The sequence below is a fragment of the Saimiri boliviensis genome, chromosome 5, assembly GCF_048565385.1.
Source record: "Saimiri boliviensis isolate mSaiBol1 chromosome 5, mSaiBol1.pri, whole genome shotgun sequence".
NCBI lineage: Eukaryota > Metazoa > Chordata > Mammalia > Primates > Cebidae > Saimiri > Saimiri boliviensis.
The window spans coordinates 37,072,441-37,079,314 of NC_133453.1; the positions used below are offsets into that span (position 1 = coordinate 37,072,441).

Here is a 6,874-nt window from a genome sequence, read left to right on the forward strand (position 1 = left end):
TAAATGTTAGCTCTCTTCCTCCCCACCTCTCCTTTTCTGCATCCCTATTTCTTTAGAAATAAAGTTTAACGCTTTATAATATCTTTAAAATGTGATGATTCTAGTTCACTTTAAAAACTTTTGTTTTGGCCTGGCGCAGTGGCTCACGCCTGTAATCCTAGTACTTTGGGAGGCTGAGGCAGGCTGATCACAAGGTCAAGAGATCCGAGACCATCCTGGCCAACATGGTGAAACCCCATCTCTACTAAAAATACAAAAATTAACTGGGTGTAGTGGAGCGCACCTGTAGTCCCAGCTACTTGGGAGGCTGAGGCAGGCAAATTGCTTGAACCTGGGAGGCAGAGGTTGCAGTGAGCTGAGATCATGCCACTGCACTCCAGCCTGGCGCCTGGCCATGGAGCAAGTCTCAAAAACAAAAACAAAAACAAAAACAAAAAAACTTTTGTATTGAGGTATAATTTACATACCGTAAAGTATGTAAAGCATACAAATGACAATTTTTATATATGTGTATGCACTCATGTAATCACCCTCAGAGCCAAATATAGAACATTTATTTATAGCATCCTCCCAGGAGATTCCTGCATACCACATCCCACCAATACCCCTCCAAAGGTAACCATTATTGTGCCTTCAGTATTATTACTAAAGTATTTTTAAATGATATCAAAAATAAATGACAGTATATCTATACCAAAGAATAAATGAGCAGTGGTTAAAACAAAGAAAGTATAGCTATACACAAAAACATGGAAATATCCCAAGATATATTGTTCTGCAGTACTAAGATAATTGAAAATTAATAACAGCAATGCTAATGGAAAGGATGGTAGATGGAAAAAAAGAACAGAAATACGATGGGTAAAGCTCTTTGAGTCTTTCTGAAATCCTCACTAAGGCGGGGTGGGGGGGGTGGCTCACACCTGTAAACCCAGCACGTGGGGAGACCATAGCGGATATACTGGAGGTTAGGAACTCGAGACCAGCCTGACCAACATGGTGAAACCTTGTCTCTACTAAAAAACAATACCAAAAAAAAAAAAAAAAAAATTACCTGAGTATGGTTGCGCGTATCTGTAGCCCCAGCTACTTGGGAGGCTGAGGCAGGAGAATTGCTTGAACCCAGGAGGTGGAGGTTGCAGTGAGGTGAGATCACACCACTGCACTCCAGCCTGGGGGACAGAGTAAGACTCTGTCTCAAAAAAAAATTCTCACGAAGCATGCCCTCACTTTGTGGCAGAATTCAGTCACCTAAATTGGAAGCATAGCAGGAAGCATTGAGAGACCACATATTTACAGAAACAAATGTACTCCTCTCTCTCTCTAACTTGGACACCACCACATCCTGAGCTGAAACTCCTCATAATCCTTGCAGGGCTCCACCTTTTCTATTGCCAGCCAAAGTGCCAAAATGAAAGACAGAGAGACCTGCGGGTTCAGATCATTGCAGCCTTGCTGTGCAATAATATGGATGCCAGCACTGGGGTTTATCCGACTCTTCCCAAAAGTCACAACCAAATATAGTTTCTCCTGAGATGTAGTGAATAAGCCTGGCCTAAAAGATTGTGCTGGTCAAAACCAACCTAACAAGGCAAGTCCTTATCTAGAAAGTTCGGAACCCATCTAATTTGCATCTAGACCTTCAAACTAACTTTTTGTGAATACCTGGATTTAAATAGTAAACAACTAAATGAGTTCAGATGAAGAGGAGACAACAGGTTTCTTTTCAAAAGTACAGAGGTATCTCTGAAATCACCTTCACTCTCCCTTCACAAGTCAATGTGAATGAATGGGTGGACACACAGTAGTTACACTTTAATCCATTTTCTTTTTCAATTGCCAGCAGGAAGCTTGAGAGCCTCCTTGTTAACAATTCTCACAGCCCAAACCCTTCTCCAGTGCAATGTGAGCTGCTTTCCTCTTGTCCTGTTGTTTGTGAAGATGAGAAACAACCCATGTCTTTCTGTTAATGACCCTTCAAATCAGTTAGACCTTTCTTGTCTAAGCTAAATAACCCTACAGCTTTCTGGTCTTTCCTCACAGCCTTTATTTTCCAAGCCTTAATTACATTTTTGCTCTTCTCTGGAGCTCTGCCAGTTCCCAACATCCTCCTTAAAAGGGAGACACAAAGTAGCCACAGTTGAGGTCAGCCCAGTGCTGGGAAAAGCTGACAAGCCACTTCCTGCCCTTTGCCTTCCATGTGTCCCACTATCTTACTGACTTTATAAATAAACAGCACTTAGTGAACTCATTCTAGCAGGGCTGTCACAGAAGCTGAAGCCCACCTTTCCCACCTTGCATCTCAGCATTTTGATTTTGTCCTGTAAACTTTTTGTGCTTACCCCTTTTGAGCTTTTCTGTCTAATTCAAAATGTTTCACCCAATGAATTGTCTGAGTCACTTTACATTTGATCCCTCCTTTCTCTACTTCCTCACAAAAACTTTTCTAAATTCCGGAAGTGTCTCTGCAGAAGCCAAGCCAGTGATCAAAATCTACTGAGATTTCCTGTCTCCACGACACCATCCCCAAGGCAAGTACTGCTCACACAGTGGTAATAAAAACTACCAGGAAATGTGACATACACCATTTCATTAGTTCCTCACAACAACCAATCTTATCACTCCTATTTTACTGAACAATTTGAGGTTAGCTAGATTAAGTTATTTGCTGTAGCCACAAAGCAAGCAAGTGCTAGATGTGAATGTGAATCTCTCTGCCTCTGAACTCACTGGGTCACAATGTCACAAAATCAGTGCTCACTGGCATTTGGATATAATCCGCTAGGGAAATGTGACTCCATTTGTAAAGTCTACGCTGTCTCTTTTGGAGGTGAGGCATCTTTCTCCTGCTCTTCAGTGTCAGAACTGCAGGTTCTCTGGGCTTTTGGACTCTAGGACTTGCACCAGCCACCTCCTTGGGACTTGGGCCTTCAACCTTAGACTGAGAGTTATAGATTCCAAGGCCTTCAGAACTGAACTGAGTCATGCTGTTGGCTTTCCTGGTTCTCCAGCTTGCAAACAGCCTATCATTGGACTTGTCAGCCTCCATAATGGAGCCAAGTTCCCCTAATAAATCCCTTATCCTTAATTCAAGAAGAAGATGTTAAGAAAAAAATAATAATAATTTTAAAAATCCCTTATCCTCTCTCTCTCTTTCTCTGTCTATATATATGCAAATTATATATAATATATAACTGATTTTATATATAATATATTTTATATATTATAAAAATATTTATATAAAAATTATATGATAAATATGTATAAATTTTTATATATTATATATAAAATCAGTTATATGTTATATAATATAAATATAAGTATAGGCCAGGCACAGTGGCTCACAGCTGTAATCCTAGCACTTTGGGAGGCTGAGGCAGGTGGATCACGAGGTCAGGAGTCGAGACCAGCCTGGCCAACATGGTGAAACCCTGTTTCTACTAAAAATACAAAAATTAGCCAGATGTGGTGGCATGCATCTGTAGTCCCAGCTACTCGAGAGGCTGAAGCAGGAGAATTGCTTGAAGCTGGGAGGCAGAGTTAGCAGTGAGCCAAGATGAGGCCACTGCACTCCAGCCTGTGCAACAGAGCAAGACTCCATCTTCAAAAAATAAATAAAGTATATTTATAATACACTTATAATACTTACAAACACTCTTAAATATACTTATAAGTATGTATTTATAATGCAATATAGCATTTTGTGTCTGCTTCCTGCGGGACGCGGTGGTAACCACTGGGTTGGGAACATGAGTGATTTTTCACCGTGTTTCTCCTGCTGCTTTTCTCCTCTTTTTTACTTTGTTGGTAGAGCACAGTATGGGTCACAAGAAGAAGAAGAAACAGCTGAAGCCATGGTGCTGGTATTGTATAGAGATTTTGATGATGAGACGACCCATATACAGCACCAAAAAGCAAAGCATTTTAAATGTCATATATGTCACAAGAAATTGTATCCAGGACCTGGCTTAGCTATTCATTGCATGCACGTGCATAAAGAAACAATAGACGCTGTACCAAATGCAATACCTGGGAGAACAGACATATGGTATGGACATATGCCATATATACAGCATGGGCATGGAAAAGAGATCCATTAAAAAGACATGAATAAAGGCCAGATGCAGTGGCTCAAGCCTGTAATCCCAGCACTTTGGGAGGCCTAGGTGTGTGGATCACGAGGTCAACAGATCAAGACCATCCCGGCCAACATGGTGAAACACCATCTCTACTAAGGATACAAAAATGAGCTGGGTATGGTGGCACGGGCCTGTAGTCCCAGCTACTTTGAAGGCTGAGGCAGGAGAATCACTTGAACCCGGGAGGCAGAGGTTGCAGTGAGCTGAGATCACTCCATTGCACTCCAGCCTGGCAACAGAGCAAGACTCCTTCTCAAAAAAAGAAAGAAAAGAAAAAGACGTGGAGGAAAGATGATGACTTTTTGAACAGAAAACACAAGAAAGTCAAGGAAAGAAGCAACAAGATGATTCTGATGAATATGATGATAACGATTCTGCAGCCTCAACTTTATTTCAACCACAGCCTGTTCAACATCAACAAGGTTATATTCCCCCAGTGGTGCAGCCAGGACTGTCACCAGTACCAGGAGCACGAGGAATGCCTCCCGGCATAGCTCCACTAATGCCAGGTCATCCTCCTCTGATGCCAGGAATGCCACTAGTTATGCCAGGCATGCCACTTAGATTGCATCATCGGAGAAAATGCACCCAGTCACTTTGCGGTGAAAACATAATGATGGGTGGAATATGCCACCTGGGCCAGGAATATACCATCTCTGATGCCTGGAATGTTACCAGGTATTCCCCTCACCCCCATTCCCGTCCTGGAATTCCTCCAGTGACCCAAGCACAGACTGTTTCAGTGCCAGGTATTCTTAATAGACCACCTGCACCAACAGCAACTGTACCTGTTCCACAGCCTCCAGTTACTAAGCCTCTTTTTCCCAGTGCTGGACAGGCTCAGGCAGCTGTCCAAGGACCTGTTGGGACAGATTTCAAACAAATAGTACCCCTGCAACAACTACAGAACCCCTACATTCCCTGCTTATACATAGTCTACAGATTCAACCACTAGTACAACAAATAGTACTGCAACTAAACCAGCAGCTTCAATAGCAAGTAAGCCTGCTACACTTAGAATAACCAAGGCAAACAGTAAGTTTATACATCCAGGTGAGGCTGTATACCTGGAAGAGAGAAGGGCACAGTTACCTCGATATCAGCGTAATCTTCCTCAGCAAGGACAGGTCCCCATATGTAATCTACCAGTTGGACCAATTGGAGGTATGATACTACCATAGCCAGGCATCCCATAGCAACAAGGAATGAGACCCCCAGTGCCACCTCATAGTCAGTATAGCGGTCATCATCAAGGCATGCCAGGATACCTTCCTGGTGCTATGCCCCTGTATGGACAGGGACCGCCAATGATGCCCCCTTACCAGGGTGGACCTTCTCGACCTCCGATGAGAATCGCAAGGTGGCTATTACTGATCTTACCTCACCCAGTCTAATAGGTTTGAAGATAAAACCTTTTCTCAAGTTGTGCTGTTTATATAGCCAACCTTCTGTCAACAAGGCTTCATTGTGACTTTAACAAATATTATCTTCCCATATACCAGGAACTATTGGACATTTATTTTACATAGGAAAAATTATTTGGAATAATAAAGCAGGAAATTTTCCTGAAGTTGCAATTTATACTGTATGGCTTCTTTTTGATGTTTCATCTAGGTTTTTAGAAGCAAAATATAGTAAATTTAGTTTATTAAATCGTGAAGATATTGGAATTACATGAACATGTCACCTTAATAAAGGCAAGTTCTGTAAGCTTGCATTGCTATTTGTAAAGTTATGCCTTCACAGCATTTCAGATGCTGTTGGACTTCATGTCACCAACCTAGCTTAGTGAGGGCCATAACTGTTTCCAAGAACTTGTACATTGAAGTCTGAATGTGTAATAATATTTAATTTATTTAGAGTTCCTCATGTTGCAGGGTTCAAGAAATCTGACCCACCAATGTCATGTGACTTTTCTATACTGGTAAACTTCATTGTAATAAAATGAGAAAAAAAGTATGCCTTTTTATTCATAACCCAGCTGTGGACCACTGCTTGAAAGGTTTGTACAGATGCATGCCATGGTACATGTCCACATAATAAAATGTATAGTTATCAATGCAATCGATGCAATATATATAGTAGGAAGTAGAAAAGTTCCTCTTCAAAGTTTCCTTTCTTGTCTAAGAACAATTCATAAGTGTTAGAAATAATAGTTTGTTTTAAACACTTTCTTCAAAAGCCTTCTTGCTTGTTTGCTAGAAGCCCTATCCTATAGCTGTTATACATGCCTACAGGCATGTAGTACATTCTACGTCCTTGTACTTTAACCAAGATTATCTGTGCTGGATGTGCTCACAGGTATGTCCCAGTTCACAACCTGTGCCCCTTCCTTATTTGGACTTCCTTTTTTTTTTTTTTTTTTTTTTTTTTTTCTCTTGCTTTAACCTGTTTAGAAGAGTTTCAAGTTATTAAGTTATTAGCCAACCAGGTTTTAGTTTAGATTGTGAGGTCTGGCTCCAGCCAATGGAGATCAGACATAGCAGTAAGGACAACCCCAAATTCGTAAGAAATAAATGTGTCTGCTTTCCTTTGTTCGTTGTACTCTCGTGGCAGGATTGCTAACAAGAGTACCCTTTCTGCAGGAAGTAAAAAGAATTGCTTTGCTGAGAGATCCTTTGTCCCAGTACTAATTTTTCTTTTTGGCACCAAAAAGAAAAACTTTACACACAACATATATAATATAAATATTAATTATATATAGTAATATAGAGACACATTATATATAAAGACAT

General features: G+C 40.9%; 1 pseudogene; it reads left to right on the forward strand.

Annotated features, from left to right (window-relative positions):
- Positions 1-3,819: 3,819 nt before the first annotated feature.
- LOC101043940 (BUB3-interacting and GLEBS motif-containing protein ZNF207-like) lies at positions 3,820-5,533 on the forward strand (annotated as a pseudogene).
- The last annotated feature ends 1,341 nt before the right edge of the window (positions 5,534-6,874 follow it).